Source organism: Puntigrus tetrazona, chromosome 6 (assembly GCF_018831695.1).
Source record: "Puntigrus tetrazona isolate hp1 chromosome 6, ASM1883169v1, whole genome shotgun sequence".
Taxonomy (NCBI): domain Eukaryota; kingdom Metazoa; phylum Chordata; class Actinopteri; order Cypriniformes; family Cyprinidae; genus Puntigrus; species Puntigrus tetrazona.
This window is the reverse complement of record NC_056704.1, coordinates 6,189,674-6,214,048: the sequence shown is the minus strand read 5'-3', so window position 1 is coordinate 6,214,048 and position 24,375 is coordinate 6,189,674. Positions and strand designations below refer to the sequence as shown.

Below are 24,375 nucleotides of genomic sequence, written 5' to 3'. Positions count from 1 at the left end.
CAACTCAACGAAGACAGCAAGGAATTTGAAAGGAACTTCAAGTGTCGCAACGCTACGCGCGCCTCTACTCGCTACGGAAGAGAGTCACAAATGAATTGTTCATTCGATTCGGATCTTTAGTGACCTGTTGAACAAACATGACTGAACCAACTGAGAATCTTCTCTTTTTGAACATTTTTGTTTGTTTGTTTTAGACAAGGGGGAAACACTAAGAGATTAATTAGAAATGTATTTATTTTTTTAATGTAACAATTTGAGTTCAAAATCACTTTTGAATGAACATTTTAAAAGCAGAATCATGCAGTAACACATCAATTATTAAATAGTACTTAATAAATATTATTAAATAGTATTTAATACAAGTTTAATAAAACAGTTTGTTCTTGTAGATTTATTAAAGTTATAATATCGATGTAGCAGGAACGTAAATAATTTTTTAAACGGTTGTTTGAAAAGAACCGCTCTAAGGCTCCGGACCTTTATTTTGAATTACTTTTTTTTTTTTTTTAACAAAGAGCCGTTTTTTCCTGTTTCAGTCGACATATTTGACATCCATGCATGTAGTGTAGTTATTGTTATAAAATGTTTATCCTTTGCCAACGTTTCGCACAATACGGGTATATGAGTAAATACATTAAATGCCTTAATCCTGTGGTTCTATATAGTCCACTTATTTAGTGCTGCATTGGGCATCATTAATTTAGCTAGCCAGCTAGCTTAAGTTAGCCAATAACCTCCTAAGCAGCATCCAAGTCAACTCCAGACAGTGTGTAATCATGGCAGGGGGCTTTATCGAGCTCTTTTTAACGTCGGCCTCCGGTGTGAGAAATGCAAGATTATTTCAATTTTATTGTGATAGTTTATTTAATAACCATGTCAGAAAAGTGTTTTAACACAATCTTTTTAAATCCTAACTGTAGAATCTGACACAAGCCATATATCGTGTACTAAATTCACTAAGAGCCGCATCTCTCTCCACAGGTATGTGACGGTTCAAATGTACTTGTTTTAGCCAACCAGTTTATTGAACGTAATATCGCATAATATTTTCGTCCTTCAGGCATTTGAGGAACGGGCAAAAGAACATGACAAGTATGGTGGGTGATCCAGAACACCTAAGCATAACCGCATATATGACAAGGGTTAAAGCACAATGAGACGACCCTATTGGGAAAAGAAGGTTGTAAGAGCTTAGGCTTATGAAGGTGGGAGGATATTCCTTTTTCAATTTTAATATCTTTAGAAATATTATTTAATATATCACTTTCATCATCAGGCACATGAACCTCAGATTCACAAGAACATCCTATCAGTGAACAATCTACTGAAAATCGTTAAGCATCTAGTTAGGTAAGTTAAGACTTATACATTTTGACATGATTAAGTGACCAATTGAATTAAATTAAATTTATCTGCAGTGATTGAACCTCTAAGCTTCCCTATGGATTGCCTGCTGAGGAGGACATGGCTAACACGATCTGAATAGCAAAGGGAGCTGTGGTGAAACGTCTCCTGAAACCCCTTGAGCAGAAAAAAAGCCATTGAGTCATAGTGTTTTTTGTGGCCTACTATTTGTGCTGTATTTGTTGTTTAATAAACATTTGAATATCATCCACCTGTACTGTAGCTCAAACAGTGGCATTTTCTATGAAAAGAAAAAACTGATCACATGGAAATGTGTATTTAGAATTAAATTATTACTCTACATAGTCAACTGCATGAATGTAAAATGTAAATTACTGTGATCTTTGTCTTCTACAAAACATCAGTCACCCAGGTGATGTAATTTTTGCCACTAATATGTTCAGGAGATAAATATCTATTGACATGAACAAAAAGGCATATATATTTTTTAATAAGTCATGTACTGCTATAGTGCCAGAAAAGCACATCCTTCACATCAATGGGAGAAAGAGGTAATTTTGGTGGAATACAGAAGGCTTGGTTTCCTTGGCACTTGTTCGGATGCTCACTGAGCTGAGCATCAGTCCATCAGAGGCAAAGAATGAGTTCGTGGTTTGCACCATTGTTTAAATGCTTCTGAATTCCTCTTATCTTACAAAAACACAATCTTCTTTAGATAATAAATCATAAAGAAAGAACTCTTCACCAGAATTATGCTCATAGAAAAGTCATTTACTTGTAAATTAAAATTAAGAGATATGAAATGGAAGTGTATAAATACTTATCAGGTGGTATTCAGTCATCTTAGAATGGGCAAATATACAACAAAAAGGTGATAGAAGAAATTAAATAGACACTGCAAAAAGAGAAAAAAAGTGACTAATGAAGTGGTAAGTGCAAGACGAGGGGACTGTTATGTAGGAAGCCCTGAGAAAGACTTGAGCTTGGATGTTTGTCCTCTTAATCTCATCAGATTCAGAGGTCTCAGAGTCATAACCTTTGCCTCTCTGATGGTCTTTTTTTCTTTTTCTCCACCTTTGGTGAATCCTTTGACCCTGACTTCATCCAATAGTTGGCGGTTCCAAAAGATTCCTACTAGAAGTAGTGTAGAGAAATGCAAAGTAGTTAAAAATAGTAAAAACAAAGAAATTAATAGTTTTATTCAGCAAGTATACAAATATTGAAATAGATGTTACAGTAAAGAAATCTTTAAAAACAATATTCTTTTGAAATTTCTATTCATTAATAATCATAGTTTTAACAGTAGGTGTTTCAATCTACCCATTTTTATGTGCATTTTGAACATTGCATATTAAAACGCTGGATGGTAAGGGCAAGATATGCATAGAATGCAAAAAATGTGCATTAAAAAAACTAGTACACAATTGAGTAGGATAACTTTACACAATAAGAAAAAATGATGTTGTTTTGGTCATTTACAAATGCCTGTAATTACATGACTATGTTCTCTAACAGCAGTATCCTCTCTGAAACCTGACAGAAAAAGAGGTATTCCATTATATATGAAAATTCTTCCTAGTTTTAAAGAGATATTTAGTGCCAGTTTGATCACTAAATCAGCATACACAATGATTTCTGGAACTTATCCAAACTTATCACAGCAGGATGCGGCCCAATCCTAATAGCTTATGTATGGCTGCTTTATATTATTTTGGTTATTGGTGCTTTCTAGTCTCTTTCTCAGTTGACCAAATAGTTATTTAACTAATACTATTTCTCTCCAAACTCACCTGTAGTTGATGATATCCGAGCAGCCCAGTCTCCACTCCAGCATTTCAGTAGGGAACTCATCTGTGTTGCCCAGATCGCTGAAGCCTACAAATACAATCTCTTAGTCTTCCCAGCCCCTTCCACCAGAGCTAGTGTGGGAAGGAATTCCAATCCTCGCCTCTGTGAGGAATGGAGCTTTCTCAACATTTAGTTTGATGAACTTTGTTTCCAGATGTTTCTTCGCCAAAACGGGCTAGATGCTTGTCCAAAATTTTGCATCTTTGGGAATAAATTAAAGATATAAATTAAATTAAAGATATACGCTTGTACATTTGATTTACAATACAAAGCACAAGAATAATATAAAATACCTGAAGGTGGAGTCTCTAGAAGTGGTAGACTACACTTTTGCTTTCTTTAACCTTGTGCGAAGAAACTTTTCCCTACTTGCATACTTGCATTCATTTCTTTAGGGAATAAACAAACTCAGCAAATTAATGCATTAATTAATGATTTGCCTATGTACTTTGAAATAAGTAATATTTTTACTTAAAGTTATATTTGTAATGTTACAAAATCTAGCAATGAAAAAATGCTATGCTATATTCTACTTTACAAAATATGCATGAAGCAGCTGTTTTCAACACTGATAAGAAAAGGTTTCTTGAGCAGCAAATCCGCACATGAGAATGATTAAGCTTTGCCATCAAATTTAAAAATGTGTCTGATAGAAAATAATTACTTGTGTAATAGAATGTGAATATAACCAAACAAATGCAACATCTGTAAAATCTTACTCGAATTTCTGAGCTTGCCTACTAGTTGTTTGCCATCATTTTCTGTAAAGGCTATTTGAAATTTATAATATTCAGGCAATCTTTTCTAAATATGCGGTGTGTCCCTGGCCTTAAAAATGAATAACCCTGATGTATGTTACACTACAGATCATTTCTACTGCACCATGACATTTATACTGGTTTACAACCATTATTTAACAAATCCCACCCCACCCCACCTCACAAAATGGCTCCCATTGCATCGTCATGGCCACTTAAACGTCTTCGTTACCATGTGTGAAGTAAATTATAAAGCAGACATCAGATGTCTGCCTGTTTGCCAGCTCTGCTTTCAGCTGCATCAGTCAGAAATTTGGCAGCGCCCACCATCAGCTGAGTCTCCACACAAATCTACCCAGCAAATCAGAGAGAAACATATATTTTCTACTCGAAATTACTGGTTGTATAGTTACCTTTAACAGTTTATATAGTGTGATGATAGATTATGTATGTTTATGTTTCTGCACCAAAGCAGAATTTACTGAAGAGATTCTAAATCTGAAATAGTGCTGACGGAGGCGACAACAAGTAAAGGTAACGGATAATATTGTAAGTTGGATAATAAAATGTAAACTAGGTGAAATCTGAGCTCTTGAAATGATGGAGAGCTGTTGGGCATCAGAGTATTTCATATATGTTACTTTTCGTATTGTCTTAGCAAGTTGATATTTGCACCAGAGGGGGAAACAATATTTTGACTGCTTATTTGTCTGTGGACATGTAATTTCAATAATAAAATCATATGCATCCAATCGTAAACGAATAAATCTGGAGCAGGATTAGTACTGACAGTGATTAAACGCATACGATCACAGTTCTGGTTTAATCATCAGTCTGTTTACTAGAGCAGCGCATATCCAGCAGCCGCAGGCCAGTGATTAGTATAGGTTTTTTTTTCCTTCAGGAAAAGCTGACCGTAAAATCACTAAACTAGATAAGATTTATAGTAGAAATGCGTTTTGAAAGTATACTACATTGATTTTGCATGCGTTTGCAGTAAGGTGTAGCCTGAATCTGAGGTGGCTGTTCTTCAGAACGCACGGATTCTTTTAACCCTGTTTAATACTGTCTAGTCTACTCATGGCAAAACTTCAACATTTTTCTTCAGTTTCATTCCAAAACCTAATCCAAGAGACGATCGTAAAAGGTCCCGCACAGCAATAAAATAAAAGTCCCCATCACGCAAATGGCGGTTAAGCCGGCACGAAATAAAGTTGCTAAGGACTCCGGGACTGTTTGGCGAAGCTTACAGTGAAGCAGCTTAAGCTATTCCTATTTTTCATCCAGGTTTGCGTGGTTTGTTTGTAGGGCCGTAGAGTCAGTGGCCAACCTTGTGATGTGTAAATACTGGATATGGCTATAATATAGTAGCCAACATTTGCAGCGGATCAAAAAAGTCAGACTAAGAACACATTTTGCTCTTAGGTTTAAGAACAATTTTGATTTAAAAGTTTCATCCACAAATGTTAATAATCTCTAGTAACATATAATAGTATAATGCTTATTAAATAATAGGCCAAATTATTTTGTATAAAAACATAAATAAATAAGAAGAGTAACTATTATCGCTAAGTTGTTAAAATACAAACATTACTTGCCGTAAAATATATGTGTGTACATTATATATATATATATATATATATATATATATATATATATATATATATATATATATATATATATATGTATGTAGTATATATATATATATATATATATATATATATATATATATATAATCCCATACAGTATATATTTTACAAATATTTACATGCATTTGCATATTATATTTAAAAATTTTGTAATGTACATGCATGTGTATGTTTACATGCACATATTTACAGTACACACACATATAATGTATTTTTATTTTTAAAATCACAATAAATTATTTGACAGCACTTCTAAAACTGTAAAATCACAATAGTCTTTTAGTTTGATTAATCATGCAGTTCAGATTGTTTATAATATATACTGCGTGATATGTACTGCCCTCTATGCAGAAAAAAAAAGATTAGGGTCAATAACGCCATTCGTATGCCACCGAGACTACAAAATGCGATGTGGCCACATACTACATTCCTGACTTTCCAAAAGAATTAAATCCAAAACATTTTCAGCACTGACCTCTGTGATCAACATAGATGTTAATACCAGGGGTAAACAGGTCAGTATGCACGAAAAAGCTTCAGCATGACTTCTAGAGATACTCTGAGATCACGCGCAACTCAGATTTCCAGTTTGCAATTTGCTTCGCACCTATGGGAAAAGCATGTTCTTGCTTATTCCTGCTGTCATTTGTACATCAGCAACCAGTTGAAGTGTGAGACAGCGATAGCTGAATCCTGCACTTTAAAATGAGACATTTCATCCTCAATTCCGCCTCCCAACTGGCAATGTGTATTACGCTTGCATCCGGACCCATTAACAACTCATTTCAAAGCAATTTTCGGTAACAGTACGCCAAAGGCTCAATGACATTAGAGGTTTTGTTGTCTTTGTCATAGACGGTCACTGCCACCAGCGGCTGACTGAGAATGGCAACACATAGCTCGACTGAAACGACCCAGGCTTGAACGCCAGCGTCTAGTTGCCAGACGGGCGAAATTATAAAAGCCGGAACTAAAAAAGCCTCATTATCCGATTTTTCATCTGTACAATTTAATAAGTGAATCCAAGCAGACTGTCTGCCGGAGGCATCAAAAGGCCATTGTTTCCAACGCGAGGGCCAAAAAATCTAAGACGTAATGCTTCCTGATGGTTTAAAAAGTTGCCAAAATCGCACAGGCAGTACCGCTCCGTCCTACTTTATTAAGTATTAACCCAGTGGCAGCCACTGTGAATAGCCCAAATGTAATGTTCAATAGAACTTTCAAATGCTATTCCCAGGATTTGTAAAGCCTTCTTTTAATTATGATGACCAGGACTATTTCGGAGTAACAGCTTGCCCAGACTCACTGTTCTTGATGTGAATAGGCTATTGACCTAGGTAAACAATAAATCTTGCCTTCAGAGAGGCCACTCCTGTGCCGTGATCAAATATAAATTACTACACCTCTTTCTGCTATATCATTGCAATCTTTTATTGTTATGGGACCACAGGCTTCACAAACAACCACAATATACAAGCCAGCCTGAAAGATTCCATCTTCACTCATTTCTTGTCAGACAGATTTGAAACAACTGCAACTAGTTTCAGATGTCACCCAAAACATTACAATACTCATAAAAAAATAAAATAGTACACATTACCTTCCTGATAAGAAAGGCCGTTTGCTATAGCCTCAGGTTGTAGCGAAAAAAATACTAGTGGTGAGAAATGAGTTTCTGTTGTAGAAAAAAAAAAAAAAGATGCAAACATATTCATTATCCACCTGCTGAGGCAATCACAAGAACATAGATTATATGCACTTTCTTGGCAAGTTGCTTTGCTATGACAGGAATTAAATGAATAAAATGGTTCTCGGTCAGTCACTCAATCAGTAAAGTTTCAGCAGAAAGAGAATAGCGGGCTACCAGTCACGGCAATGGTTTGATTGGAACAATTTGAACTAATTTTTAAAGTGTGTATTTTATGTCTAATGTGCACTCAGTGTTTCTTAAAATAAATAAGCTATAGATGCCCCGTGGTTCAGTAAACAAAACGAAACTTACATTTAGGCATTAAGTGAAACAGTTCCCAATTGTTCCAAATGGAAAATCCTCGCAGGTGTTTGTTCCTGGATGATTACATTTTTTGAAGAAAATGATTCATGATTCAAGAACTTGGTGTTGAGAGAATGACTCCAATGAATGATTCAGTCAGCTTTTTTTTTTTAACTTATCGGGTTGAACAAATGACTCAAAGACCCATATACTTTGAGTTACGGTTGTTCTGTTTGCTAGAATACTGTTTTTGAGTGTTTCAGAGTTTACATGCATTTGATCTGGTGAATCAATTTAATCACTTACCTATAAAAGATCAATTGGTTTTGTTATTTATAATTATTAGTATTTTATAAAAAAAAAATTTGGGACAAATTTGTTCAAGCAATAAAATACAAATCACTCTGCTAATACCTAATCTGGAAATAATTTAACCTGTAAAAGTCTATTTATTTAAAATGTAAATGTCTTTTACCATTGATTTACTAAATATCCTATAAGTAAATGTTAAATGTTTTAGGTTCCCCCTGCCATACAGGAGATTTTTTGTTCGCTCTTTACTCACATTAGCATCCTCTATGCATAAGCAAATACCTTCCTGTTTATCAGTTTTGAAAATGCCACCCTAGCAAAATCATTAGCAACCAAATGTGTGAGCGTGAGAGTGCATTTATGTGTGTTTGCTTAATTAATACTACAGAGATCCCGGCGCTGGTCAGAGATGCCCAAGCTTTTAGCATTTTGAAAAGTGCTGTGCACCGCATCACACAGTTAGCTGTTCGTATGCTGAATTCTCGGGGACTATTTCTGAAATACTGCAGAAAGGCAAGTTGTTTTTAGATTATTTTATTTGGAGTTTTTATTGTCTGTCTGATGCTATATCAAACACCAAAGCTAAGCAAATAGAAGATGGAGAGAGAGAGAGAGAAAATGACTTTAATTTGCTTTGTGACCTCCGTCAAAGCAGCCTACATCTGGGGAAGCAAAGTGTGTAGATATGCTAAACACTGAAGGTGCCAATGACTTAGCACCAAAATAAACAAACAGATGCATTTTAAAATGTAAATTACAACTAGATGATGTTTTCACCTTTACATGCAGGACAAATCAAGATGCACAAGTAAATAATAAAATCATAATGCATATGTATGAGTTATACACTTAATTTAAATATAAACAGCTTTGGCCGTTTCTATGGTTAGTTTCTTTATGTGCTGGGGTAAAAAAACATTGTAACAAAACAAGTATGTCATTGTAAAGTATGGTCTGGAACCAGTAATGGTAAGACATCTGAGTAAGATTATGCGGTCAAAACTGGTTTCGAATTGCTAAAAGCACATGCCAAGACTGCATTTCCAACTAGACAGATGGAGAGTTTGAGAACTTATGCTTCATTTGACACGCTTTCAGGAACGCTAATCGGAAATTCTTGATGTTGGAGGACGCTTTGAGGAGTTTTGCTGAGGCATGTTTTCAGTTATGTCCGACACCAGAAGGATGTAAAATTACATAAGTCTTGATTTCAAAGAAATCCAATGAAATTTAATGAGATGAAACAAGAACTTAAAACAAGAATAAGCTATATGCAGCGCTTATGGTACAGTATTTGATACATTAAAATAAGACTTAATATACAGTAGTATGAGGATTTTATTGGCATCGCTGGTATGGAACATCTTGTCTGCTTTAAATGTGACTAAAAATATGTTACATACTGGTGGTTAGGGAAATTTAATTAAGAGGTATTGTCTAATCTGGAAGGTACAGCTTTTTTTCAGAAATCAACAAAAAATTCAAAGAATAGGGTTATTTACTCAATATTTTTAAATAACATAAAATATGGATAGTAGGGTAATCTCGGAGGCATTTAATTAATGCACTCCAATCAGGTGAATCCAGACATTTTTATATGTTTCCTGAGGCCTTCATTGTCAACTATACACCCACCCATCCATTCACTCATCATTACAACATTATTTTTAAGATTAAGAACTGCAAACATCAAAATAATCTGGCAACTATGCTTATGATTCTCCACTTATCCCCTCAAAAATAATAACGATAATAATGGCAAAATATCATTCATTCATTTTAATGATTCATCGTTAAATACATTTCCCAGTGTTCTGAGACCATCTTGCAGTTCCACAAATCTGATCTCCTCCTAAATCTAACAATCTCTTTTTCCATTTATCCGCCTAATCAGAGTGTAATTAAGTGAATTTGAAAACAGAGGAATGGGAATAAAGTTGGTAATAAGCCTGATTAACATTTTGACAGTGGCCCGTGATAGCACACGTTGGAGCATCCCCATTCGTCATGGATAACTCAATCATCTTTTATGTCTTCAGAAAATGGAGTCATTTGCATATATACTGTTTCAATTTACTCAAATAGATCATTTCTAGTTGCTCTTCTGTTTGTTTCCTTCGCACGCCCTCAGTGTCTGTTTCAGGTTAGCTAATAAACTTTTATTGTAGAGAATATCTAGTATACTCTGAAGATCAGCCTGCATGCCTGGCTGTACACGAGCATGCAAGCTGATGTTAATGATACTAGAATGTTGAATTCAGCTGATACAACTCGAAGTCAGTACTCTATTCCATGTTGAACACGGTCCATGTTCCACTGTGCTAAATAACTACAGACAGCATTTTTAAAAATGTCTACATTTGGGTCGTGAGTATCCAAAAGATGTCCTTCATGGCTCTACAGCGGGCGTTATGCGGAATCGCCTGGCCACGCTGCTCATGTGAAAAAAAGGTATTTAGATATACTGAAGTGTGAAGTGGTCACTGCTCTTCATGCCTGGCCCAGGTTTGCGATTAGTTAGGACTGCTCTTTCTCTGGGGTCCTTGGATGGTAATGAATGTTTCTTCATGCTTGCTACCCACGCGGTCGACATTCGTGTCATTTGATCGCTGGGCCTGCTGTTCCTCAGTACTGGTGTGCCTACAGGAAAACCTGGCTACATCTAGCTCTTTCGCAGGGGATATGTGATGTCATTTGAAAACAAAATGATTTATTCTTGGGGAAAATGTTGGTTTCTGCATTGATTTTTAGTGTTCAACTAACTAGCGAGTGTGGATTTTGAGTGCAAATATTCAATATATGTATGTTTTTGAAAAAAAAGTTTCTTATGCTGACTCAACTTTTATTTATTATTATTAATATTATATGAGAGATATCTTAGAAATATTACTAATTTTAAAATAAAAGTATTCCTCTATTAGAATACATTTTAAAATATAATATATCATTCCATGACGCAATGCTGAATTTAATAGTCTTTGTATCACATGATCCTTCAGAAATCATTTTTAATAAGCTGATTTGCTGCTCAAGAAATATGTATTATTATTATCAACATTATCAACAGATTTTGATTAATAGAAAGTTCAAAACAGCTGCATTTATTGCTGCAACTGAAAATTGCTGAACAGTAGTGCACATATATTACTTCTGTGTTTTTACTTCTGAGTAAAACAAGAGGGGAACATGATTCATAGCACAATTTGTCAATTTGAAAGCTGTTTTATTTGCAGAATGCAAATGTACACTTTTTGTGGGTATATGTATACACAATGTTTCATTTCCATGGGAAGGCACGCTAAGAATGTTTATGCTATATCTACACTGTGTATCACCGATAGCGTTGTTGTCTCTCAATTTATTTCCTCAATTGCCGGGGAGGAACAACACTAACAGTAATTATAGCATAGGGGCGCCAGATTACATCTTTGCTTGTGGATTTTCTAAGTCAGACACGCATCCAGACCATTGAGTTTTGGTAGAGCTAATGATGCTGCTAATTAATTCATTAAGCTAAAACAGCATTGTGCAAAATTCAGCACAACAGGCGCTTGGGAATTGCATTATTAAATGCGTAGAAACCATTCTATCAGAGTTCGAGCAGAGGTGAGGCCCGTGAGCCGGAGCTGAGTCGAAACAAGGTTTAAGATCAAAGGTCTCAGCTGATGTGGGGCCAAGTAGGGATTGTTGGGAAGGGAAAAGATTCTGATAGAATGGCACATTGACGAGTTTATTGTATAGCCAGAGGCCAGGGGAGAAAAGAAGCAGAGGTCGCGTGGACTTCAAGACCGGCCTGACTGGCCACAAGATAGAGAGGCAATCAGAAAGCATACAGCCGGGGCAGATGAGAGCTGGGTTCACTAGCACGTGGTGACGGGATGCTCCTGAAGACCATGTGAAAGAGGCGAGCGGTCTGGTGGAGAGAGGAGAGGAGAGGAAAGGAAACAGGAATGAAATGTGACATGTTCTTCCAATGCTCTTCTCTGGGTATTTATTAAAATGTGACTCCATATCATAAAATGAGCTTTGAGCTACGATTTGGGTCGAATTTTAGGTTTTCAGTTTAGTGCATTCCCAATGTTCCAAATAGTAATTAAACATCTAAAATTATCTTTTTTGTAATGCTTTCTGAGAAGAGTTCTCATTTCCCGCTTCGTTTTTTCTCACACTGTGATATAATTGTGATAAGCACATATACTGTACAGTAGTTAAAGGTTATCTAATCCAAAATTAAAATTTTGTAATTGATCACTTAACCTCATGTAGTTCCAAACCTATAAAGCTTTATTCATATTGGGAGCAGCATTGAACTAAGATATTTTGGATAAAAACTGTGAGGCTTTTTGACTTCATTGACTGTCAAATAAATAACGCTGTCAAAGTGTGGAAAAGTATGAAAGACTTCATCAGAATATTTTATCCATCTATAATATAATTAAATAACCTACAAAATAATAATAATTGGATATGTATTTTGCATTGTACATTCAACACCTTTGCCATAATTTACTCAGACATATGTGATTTTCTTCCTCTGGTTGGAAATACAAAAAGAAGATATTTCCCTTTATTTTACGCTGGTAATCATATAAGTTTTTTGATCTCATTGGTTTCATAGTATGAAATAAAATAATTCTATGGAAGCAATGTAAATTCACATAGTTTAATTAGTTTGGTTTAGTTTAATTATGTATGTCAGCAGCTGCATCTATTAATTTCAAAAGTGGGTGCTCTGTATCATGCACGCAATATCTTAATTGTGTGGTCACTGCAATCATTTTTACTCAAATCATAAATTGAGGTAATGCCCTGCAGACACGTATAAAATTTGTCTTATTGGTGCACCCTATTCATTGCATCTGCTTGCACCACTTTTCTACTTTAGCCTTACGACCGAAATGAATAAATTACCTGCCCTCACCCATCGCTAGCGTGGTTTTGTTTACAAATCTACACTAAAGTACAAACATTTATCTTGTCCAGTCAATGCATTATATGACGATTTGCTTCCCATAAAGTCAGTCCTCCAGGAAGACACAAGAAAACCGGCAAGGAGCTGGCTTATATCAACAAATTTGTGGACTTCAAAATGAGTTCTAAAATCATGTTAGCGCACTTCAATTTCTGTCCGTAAATGAAATGACACTTTGTCAAATTCTGAGAGGAATTTTTTAATCATCGTTTGTGTTAGTTTATTTGATTATTTAGTCGGTGAATTAATACAGCCATTTGTACTGACATCTTTATTTAGGTGAGCTTCTCTTCTAGGTCAGTGTTTGAGAATTGCCAAATTTCATGTCAATTGTATTGCCCAGCAAACATCATCATGTTTCAGTTTATAAAATGATTTTAGGCCATGGATGATGGTCAAACAGAAATAGTAAATGAAGCTCTAATGAAGTGTAGATAGTGGCTGCATGGGCTTCAGCATTGCTATCTGCGCTGAGATTTCACTGGACAAAAACAGCCACATCCATGCAAACCCTCTTATTGTTTTAGGTACAAATATTATATACTTCATCATTCTCATCACTACCTGCTTGTTTATGTAACCAGACTGCTGCTTTAGCCTCTGTGAACACTCAAGGATATAGCAGTGATGCCAACTCAAATATTTAAATCTATTATTTTAAATTATGGTAAATAATTTTATTTTGATGGTGCCTCTGTTGATAAGCCAATATATGGAACTTGCGCTCACATATCAACTAACTTTCATTAGAGTAGTATAAGACTGTCTGATTATTATCTGCAAACTCTTATCATATAGACTATAATTTTCTTAAGAACATGTCAATTTATTCTAACCCTACCAATCTACTAATCACTAACACGGAAAGTTAGTTGACATATTATACAAATTAAGTTTTTTAGTATTAGTATACATGTATATACATACACACATTTCCTTATGGTAAATTTATACATGATAGTCTAATTTAAAATATTTCAGTGTTTAAACGAGATTATTTTACTGTAGCCAAGAAGTTTTAAAAATATCTCCCAAAGGTCATTTGACTTCTACAAACTGTCAAACTTGTATACTACTTTTTGCTTATAGAACCAAACTGCATAATAAATCTCAGTTAGTTATTTATATTTTGACAGATTCAATCTCAGACAGATCAATGTCATTTTTTCTATTTAGCTAAACTTATTTTGTATATATAGAGCAATATGCAGATTAGAATCTATCTGTCTCATGGCATAACATAACTGGGTGTACTTTTACTGAGACATGAAATATATATACTTAATAAATATATATCAATGCCGTCAAGAGTAATGCATAGTAAAGGCAGTAAAGCTCAAATCTTTTATTCCTTTTCATAAAATTGTTTAATTAATTTTCAATTAATAAAGCATACATTTCAAGGCAATTACCTAAGAATATCAAGCTAAGACTTCAGAACGCTGCCATTATGCTGGGAGATTTGAAAAAGATGCTTTTGAACGTTAGCATCACACATATCCAGCTTCATATCTATGAGTTTTAATAGATGTAGGTTTGTTCGGTAGCTCACAGGAGTGAGACGTGACAAAGAGCCCCGTTGGATACTCCGTAATCTATGGTTTAACAAAAATCTGGTAAAAAAGGAAGTTGAAACGGTACTGCTGCATCAACTAATGCTCTTTTTCTTTAGGTTTAGGTTTGATTTGTGTAGACATATTTCCCACATGATAGGGCATTAACTTCTTAGCAACAGTCTCGGATATTTCAATTCTGAATCACTGCACACATACGTGTATTAGCATAATAGAAATGCGTCGCATTGAGTTCATACGTGATGAACTCAATAGTGACATTTCCACTTTGAAACTGCAGCAAATATGTCATGTAAGGTACGTAAAAACCCTGTGCTCAGAGGCACATATTTTTATGAGACCAGAATACTGTTTGCATCACATGCTATTAAATGAATAAGCCACATGATTATTCTAATCTTTGTTTTACATGATTGCATTTCTATGTATCTCTTACTCATTCTTCTGGGCCCTGCTTTATTTCTCATTTTCTCTCTTTGAAGCCCTAAAATGAAGTAGTGCTGGTGCTCCTGTAACCTCTGCCAGTGTCTCTTCCTCATCCCTTTCTAAATGACATTTCCAGCAGCTCTACACCTGGGATGTCTCTCCATCCATTCCTCTCGCCAGTCTAAGCCTTGATTAGAGCTCAGGTTTTCAAGGATTCCAGCGAGGAGAAGTTGCTCAGCTCGGCACTGATGTTCAGGCTCCTCCCTACACTGCTTCTAACTATTCTGCTAGCCTTATCCTCAATCTGTCATTTTATTGCTCTCTCTCTTCTGTCGTCCCTCTGAATGACATTCTTCTGGCTGGATGTTTGTGTTCCTATCTCCAAAACGTTTTGTGATCTGATCAGTCAAACCACATTCAGGTAGTCAGAACGGTATGTGACTGCATTGCATTTGTACTGCCATTTAAATATGCATTCTGGATGTGATGAGAAGGACTCATGTACTTACTGTAATCAAACACAAGGGTTAGTGACCTAGGCAGGGTTGCCAGGGTTTACACAAATCCACTAAATTGGTGGGGTCTCCTGCAAAAAATTTGCACTTTATGGGCTACATATTATTGTTAATCTAGCCCACCCCAAGGGAAAACAGAGAAATTGGCAGCACTGACCCATATATAAAATGGTATAGAATAATTTATATATATATATATATATATATATATATATATATATATATATATATATATATATATATATATATATATAAAATATACATACATATATATTTACATTACACACACATACACACACACACACACAATGTACATATTTATTTACATATACCTATGTATATTTTTATTTTCTTTCCAGTATGTATCTAATCCAAAGTAGGTTAAATAATCACCCATCACTGTTGTCAAGATTTAAATAGTTTCACAGCTTCATGCCACAGTAGTCTTATGTGTTTCTGGGAGCCAGTCTTGCATACACTGGCATAGGTGATAGTCCTCCTCACCTTTTTAAAAAAGATCAGCTAACTGATATGCATTAATATAAATTCTTCTCAAGGCTGCAGCTGCAGACGCTGTCAGCTTCTGCTGCAAAATTGAGGAGATCTGTAGTCCTGTGAGTCATTATGCAGTCAAAACTGGTTATAAAAGGAACAAGGTGTATGTCTGGTTTGAACGGCACACTCTATCGATTCACTCAACCATTTTGGGAGCTTCAATTTTCTTCAAAAGCCACCGATAACATTTAATGCGAACGATATCTAAGAAGCAGTACTAATATATAGGCTGTTTTTAGGGCTTCACATGACTTTTCTTTGTAAACATAAATAAGTTATGGCCGGAAACACACTGGCCGATGTCATAAAATGACGCCTCCTTTAACAAATCCACTCGGGGTCCTCCCGCCCCTCAGAGTACAGATATTTTGCCGTTGTATCCCCAGCCGATGAAGCGAAGTTAAGTAAACGTGCAAAAGTGTGTTGGTTTTGCACTTGGCACGGCTCTCTTTTGGGATTTAGGCTGTTGTTTGGGAACTCCAGGTACAGCTGGAATAGGCTCTGCTGTATTTGCTTTGAAAAATAATAATAGTGACTTCCAGCTGAACTAATGGAGGAAAACATCTGTTCTAACTATCACTACAAAGGACTATAAATCCCCCTCTACCCAAATGTATGATGCAGTACTACTTTCTGACATGTTCTTTACAGCCAGCATTTCATGCATGAATTATATGCAGTGTTACAATTTAAAACTTACAAAAAAGTACGTAGTAAATTTAAAATGTTTTTTTGTTTGTTTTTACAATTCTGTAACATTAAGTGTTGGCTGGTTTGTCAAGATTAAAAAGAATTTTAACTGAGAATAATCGCTGTCTAGGAGGCACCAGGAAGATTTTTATGTCAAAAATAAATACATAACTAAATACATTTAGTAAAATGTATGCACAAACAGACCAGCAGAAGATGCAAATACAGATCGCCGAAGTTCTAATTTGATCAAAATCTGTATTTTAAACTTTTAAACCCTTAAATACTGACTGGTAAGATACATGATGAACTGCCGCGTATTCTCACGCTTTTATGCATGTGTATCTAGTTAAGTCTGATAAATGCATTGTTTTTTTTTCAATAATAATAATTCAACTTATATGTAGCCTCTGTGTAAATAAAAGTTTTTTTAGGTTACTGATGCAAGCCCTTCTTCTAAAGAGCACAGTTAAATCTCTGATGTAGGTGTAGTGTCCATAATTACTTTATGTATGGTAGCTTTACTATAGTTGAACTGTTTTAAATGATGAGCAGCATGCATACTTTGAGAAGTTTACCTAACACTGGATTATATATAACCTCAACATTATGCCTTGATAGATCAATTTCTAAGAGAGGAAGGTCCAGTATTAATTGCTATTCAGCTTGATCGCTTCCAGTGGGGCCACATCAAGCCGTAAGCACCTGATTGCTCTATTCAGATTAGGCCTATAGTGACAAAGGACTGAAATGGCTATTTAAGTCATTTAACATAAATCTATATTGGCTTAGTTGAAACAGATGTAAAGCTGCAGGATAAAATGTACTAAGGACAAATAGTTTGCATCCAATCTTATCATTGTCTTCTTACAATTGTAAATACTGTACATGAGGATGGAAGTGACTCAAATGGAACTGGACACAATATGGATCTTAGAGATGCTCTTTCGCTAGTACATGTATACTGGCGGGAACAAGGCCAAAGTGTTTTGATTTTAGAGTTTGGGCTTATTCAAGATCATTGTGTGGATCATAAATTCATTTTTCCATTGTTTTGTATTTGCTTTATTTTCTTTCTCCTTTCTTCAGGACATGCTGAAGGCTTTGAAGACAACGCATTTAGAACAGACGAATTGTGTATGACGTAAAATCCGCAAAAAGATGCAGGTTCAAACAGATTCACTAAGAAGATTTCTGAAGCACACAATGCTATTTTTTTCAATAAGAGCTGAAAAGGAGCATTGCATCATCTTATCCTCATTGTGTAAAAGGTGAGGAGCAAAGCAAAATGTTGAATCCTAGGAAAACAGCCCTTTATACTTCATTGAAGGAAATGCCTCAGCAAGAAGTGCCCTATTCAAGAGTCCCTTAATATGAATATTAATGTGATGTATTCTCACTTACGCTGTGAGAGTTCTGCCAACATCAGCTTTCGTTGGAGACTTTGATGTTTTGAATGTAAGAGCAGCAGAGATTTTGTTTCCTCTTTGATAACATGAAACTTTCTAGCATGTTCGGTGTTAAATGTACAGTTAGCATTTTTATGCCTTTTGAGAGAGAGCTGTTTGGTGTATTTATTATTTTAGACCCAGACACTCTATACGTCAGCCACTACATTCAGAAGGGAATATTTGCATACTTTAATCCATATGATCACTACGGAATTAAAAACCACATGCAAAACACTGTGTAGGTCCCCGATTGTGCTCCAAAACTGGCCCAATACACTGGGAAGCATGGACTTCAAAAGACTCCTGAATGTGTCCTGTGAGTTATCTGACAGCAAGACATTAGGAACAGACCCTTTCTCCAAGGTGAGGTTGCGTACATAAGGGTGTCTAAGCACATAAATCAGCTAATAAGTGTGGTCAAACGTAGTAGAAAATCACAAGAAAATTCCAGGCAACTGAGGGCCGGGTGATGCTAAACTTGCAGTGACGTTGGCCCTCCAGATAGAGTGACTGACACCCTGATCTATGAAGCGCGGGACCAACAAATCTGATCCACAGTCCACAGGTGTCCAACTGCCCCTGGAGAACTGATGTCCTGCTGAGTTTAGCTGCAAAACCCCAAACAATTGCCTGTTAGTACCCTAAAAGTCTGCTCTTAGAGCAGACAGGATGTTGCAAATCAGTCATAATTAATTGCTCCCACCGCTTAGCCCTTTCTCAAAATCACTCTTTTCCTGTTCCTAACACACAACATTCAACATTCTGACTGTTCACTTGTTGTATATTCCATTCATTGACAGATGCCATTGTTATTCATTTAATTTGTGCCTGATCAGTGCATTATTTCATACAAATTGCTTTAGAAAAATAAATATTTTGAACAGATAGTCAGAAGCAAATGCCATTGCTGATGTCAGAATTTTAAATACAATCACATGACAATCATTCTCATTAGATTCCAGCTGATAAAATTATTACTCAGGTTTACATATTTTACGCTTTGTACTCAAATACAAACTACGGTGGATAATTAGTGTGCTTATTGTGTATTTGTGTATTTAGTTTGGATTGCTCATAAAAAGAAGACGCTGTCTTTATCCTTTTAATTAAAGCAATGTTTGCTGTTGAGCACAAATCCTCGTGGAGTGATCCAACTGAGCACAGATAATGGCAATGAAATAATAAAAGAAACTTTGACTAAATATACAAAAAAATTGATCAGACTATAAAAAGTGAGAAACAGATTGGACAAGAGTCTATTCAGTAAGTTTCATCTGTCTCTAGCTAAAGTTCCATCAGAGTAAAAGGGCATCACTTACGTTAACAGCTGTTCTGCCAGTTCAAGACAAGTGTAGCAAAAATATAACAGCGAATCAGAGTTTAGTGAGTGATATGAGGCAGGAGAACTAATTTTGATCCTTATTTTTTTCTGATAATGGTGCAGAGCAGAGTCCCAGTGGTAATTGTTTGCATCAATGATTGCGTTTGATTGACAGCCTGCTCTGTTTATCATAGAAGTCCCTAGAGCTTTACGCTCATGTCACTGGCTGCGGAAAAGCCCAAGCTATGCTCCACATGAACTCAGGACGGTCAAACCCATAATGTGACGCTCCCACAGATGTCACTGCTATATTGGAAAGTAATATTGGGCAACAGATAATTTAGCGTGGACTTTGCCTGGAGAGCAGGAACAAAACAATGCTAAACTGACATTAAAACGATTCATTCTGGTCTGTTCTTTTTTTTTTTTTTTTTTTTTTACAAAAACAGGGTCAGAATCGGCCAAACAGAATTCAGTTTGTTTTACACAATAGCTAAACAACAATCAACACAAAATTTGATAACCAGAAACTATTTCCAGAAATTGAATCAAATCAAAGTACTTTCTCAGTCTAATATGCTATTCTGGTTGTATGAATTTGTGAGATTCATATTAATAATTATTTTTAATAAGAGAGTGAGTGAGTTTTTGACTTTCAAATTCTTTCATTTATAATAAAAACAGAAACACTCACAATCACCACACGAGTGACTTCACAAATACATTTATTAATACACCTACTTCTAATTTCAACAACTCTATATTCTCAATTAATTTAAAATATGCAAATTTAAATCACTTACAACATTATTCAATTCTTTCACCTTTCTAATTTCTTTTTCGTGATAACCATATTGTTAATTTTGCTGTCCAAAAAAATTTAATAAAAATATCAATTCCAATAAAATTAGTGTCTCTTTTTTTATTAAATTGTTATTTAGGGTCCATATAGAAAAACTAAATTGTTTAAACACTTTTACCAACCTAATACAGTATGTTTTCCAGCGTATTAAAAAGTGGGAATCAATGTTTCACATTTTAAAAATAAATGAAAAACAGTTACTTCGCCCACAAAAAGTGACACTTGGTCTCTTGGTGTATCTGTCTGTAGCTAGCCCATGCCATGCACTACCCACCACCATAGATCACCAGTTCTCTCTCTTCAATGGGAGGCTTGTACAAGGTCCCTCCAGGTGCCTTCGAACATTATCCACAACATACTTCATGCCATTTTGAATCTTTAATGTTACAATATTTCAGTTTGGTTTCTCAGACAGCAGTAATATCATTTTATAGAAAAGAGAGAGAGAGAGAAATGAGGAAATATTGAAATGATCATTATCTGCTTGTCACACACAATAACTTAAAATGTAAGAGACAGCCCTAATTATATTATATCTTTGGACACTCACTTTCTCTCCACTGTCCTCTTCACTCTCCTTCTATTTCTTTCTCTGTGTTCTGCTCTTTCAGCTCGGTGAGACAATTTGCCACCATCTGTCCACAGGAGCAAGGGAGAACCTCTCTGGCTGCCCTGTTCAGATCCATTAGTAATGCACTGGGATCTCTCACTGACACTCAATCCAATCACAGGGCAGACTCCGACCTTGTTGTAATCCCACTCCAGTAAGTGGAGACGCCACCGTGGGCCGGAGCACTGCCTGTTGGGCCCTCAGTGAACTCTGCTCCCTGTGAAATGGGTTGGTCTCTCATGGGCGGCATATAAACAACCTCTAGAAGCCTTTTAATTTGGAGATCTGAGCCTTTTACTCCTCTCTCTAAATCCCAGCTTTTAGCAGATTAAATATTTAAAAGATGGGTATTTATTGTCTTTTTCCTGGAAGGAGACTGAAAGTCTGCTAGACTTGTCTGTCCATTTTTTTGGGTGCAATGTCTTTAGTTAAGGACATTCTATGACATTTGGAAGAAAACAATGAGATGATTTATGGATTTTATGATTCTTTTATTTGAATCATAATGGATCCAGTGCTCCGTTCTGATTTAGATAATGCACAGGTGTGACTCTTTACTGACCACTCATATTAAATGCTGTTTGAGCCTGACTGTTTCTCACTACAAACCTATTTTTTTAATGATATTATAATAAAATTATATTTTTTTTGTCCTTTTTATTTTCTTAAATTAAAAAGTAAAAAAATCAAAAATTGATTATATTTGTAAGCATTTGCATTAAATTGTTGCATATGAAGTGTGTGATATATTTTTAAATCATGTGAACCCAAAGAAAAGGCTAGTGTTAGAAGAACAATTCATTTATTTATGTTGAGGTGTAGAACCTTTCACTGCAAAAAACTTTAAAATGAAATTATATACTAATCAAATTGTCATTTCTGTAACATGGCCAGTGTTACAGCTTTCTCTTCTAATTGTTTATTTAAGTGAAAAAACTATGAATATGTTTAGCAAACTATGTTTTGGTTTCGGTCCTAGAGACCTGTTTGGCTGAGAACAGACTCACAACACATCTGGGCTAGTCCAGTCTTTTTGTCATTTTCCTTATATGTTTAGACCAGAGCAAAGAGATCCCAAATTTAGTTGTAAAACTTTTGGTGTTTAGGTTCCCGTGTCTCCAGGGTCAGCACCTGGCTGAAACATGTTCAGAGACTCAAAAGGAGGGTGCACTCTCCTTCAAACAGAATACAGTTCTACCAAGTTCTTAATCTTTTCTATAATATAAGTGATTACTGTGAAATTGAGACCAATTTACCAATCACACCAAGACCTTCAAATGAGACCAGACATGAAAGTGAAGAACAATGAGGTCACAGGAAAGACACGTGACATATAATGCCTTATTCCTAATGAACTTTAAGCCAAGTCTTTTGCCAGGCAGAAGGAGGAAGCATAGATGAGCAGAGGTGAGGAGGGTGTCAGTAAAGCAACAGGGGTGGTGTTGTTTACTCTCTTTTTGAAGTCCTTTTGTTCCTTTGGATATCCCTTCTCAGATTAGTCTATTGCAGTTTACAGGTTTACATTTTGCATCCCATCTAAACATCTTGATATATATGCATCCTCATTCCCTGAAGAAGGAACGAGAGACATCATACGCCAGAGACCAAACTACTTCAATGTATAAAAACGAGTCAATGCGTGATTGGCCTGTGCTGATTACATGCAGCTGCAACTGATCACAGCGCGAGTATAAATGAGCAGCTGGTGGTGGAAATTCAGGTATTCACTGAGGAGCCAAACTGATGACCCATCGCGACATCTCTGTTCGGTTACATACTGTAAAATTAAGAGAGAGACAAAGAGCTGGCTGGAGGTCCTGGAGCTTAGTCCGGTCAATATAGCATCTTAAGGCCCAGACAGGACCGAGCAAAGCTAGGCTGGGTCTGCCCCTCTCCAGGGTCAGCGCTTGCAGGTCTAACAACACCTAATCTATAAAAGGAGTAGTGAGAGCCTTGGGACATAGCTTAGTCCAAACTCTTGCTGCAGGAAGGACAGCATGATTGGGCATCTCCAGAGGTCTTCATATGAGAGAAGAACATCAACTCGGGACGAACAGGTTCTCACTTCAAAGCCTAAGTACGTCTTTTTAGACAATGCTTTCACTAAGCAAGGTGTCTACTACCCCCTTATGCGTAAGTCACCTAGGTGGTACCTCCTCCGTAGATCCCGCCTCCAAGGACCAGACATGCTCGTTTCCAGTGGGGTTTGCTATGCGGGTGCCAAAGGTTGCCCCTGTCTCTGAGCCAGAAAGATTCTTCCTCAAAGGAATTGGCTTGCTTCCTACGCCTACCACCAGGTTTAGCGGGTGCCTGAATGGGCAGGGTCCTGCCATCGTAGCTTGAGTGGAGGCAGCATGTTTCCCCAGAGGGAAGATGTGCTTGATCGCCTCAGTCTACTGGACAAAGTTTCCACTCTTTTGTCAAAGAGGCTGGTACTAGGACAGAAGTATCTCAAGAACAGTGTCATGCATTTCAGTCAGTGAGACACAGCCGCAGATGGAGCTCCTGGGAACACCTATGCAGGAGATTGCACCACCCAGAGACGTGTAGCCTTGTTGCTCGATTGGTGACAATTATTCGCCCTTATAACACTCGCAGATCCAGAAAAGTGAGCTGCCTTCCCAGAGAAAAAGCCTTTTCCATCTGCTTAAACCAGTGTATTATTAATATGAGGTCACTGATGAAAAAAACAAAAACAATTGTCAGTAAATGAGGCCATCAACTCTTGTAACATTCATTTAACATTTCACAGTTCCTCGTTACTTCATTATAATGTGAAGGGATTATTTTCCCATAATGATGTCTGAGCTCAAATTCATTCCTCAATATTTATCTTGCAAGTTTTGCTTTTAGGGTAAACTAATTTTGAGTGCCACCACGCTGCAAGATATTTACTGATTCTTGTGTTTCTATATATGCAAAATAAACAACAATAAACATTATGAGTTCATTTATATTGCATCTGTTAGAAACCCAGAACTAAAGTGATGCCAAAAGGAAAGCTTCATTTATTGATCGCTTGAGGAATTGGATTTTCATATTTGTATTTATTCTTTCTAGTGTCACAGTGATTTATGATAACGGTGATCTATGATATTCCTCAGTGGTCTACTAATCCAGTTCTGCCACATTTATTAAATATTCATTCAATACGGTATGTTTCATTAGAAGCTTTAGTTGACATCTCAATCAAGTCATTGCTGTAGAAAAGCCCTGAATACTTCAGAAAGCTTTCCACATCCAGAGTGCTGGAAGTAATACACATAGGCCTATCCCAGTTAACTGAGAGGAGTTGATAAAAGCTACTTATAAAATCTCTGCATGAGTTAAAAATCTGTCAAGAATCTCTCACAGTATGTTAAGGAAAAGAAATGGATGTGTCTGCCAGAGACCTATATATAAAGATCCATATTTCATCAGTAGCAGTAAATACTTTCAATTTGTGTTCTGTAAAAGTTTGTTGTGCAATGCAAT

At 36.1% G+C, this 24,375-nt stretch overlaps 1 pseudogene; it reads right to left on the bottom strand.

The window, feature by feature from the left end:
* Positions 1 to 64: 64 nt before the first annotated feature.
* LOC122346772 lies at positions 65 to 23,234 on the bottom strand (annotated as a pseudogene).
* Positions 23,235 to 24,375: the final 1,141 nt, after the last annotated feature.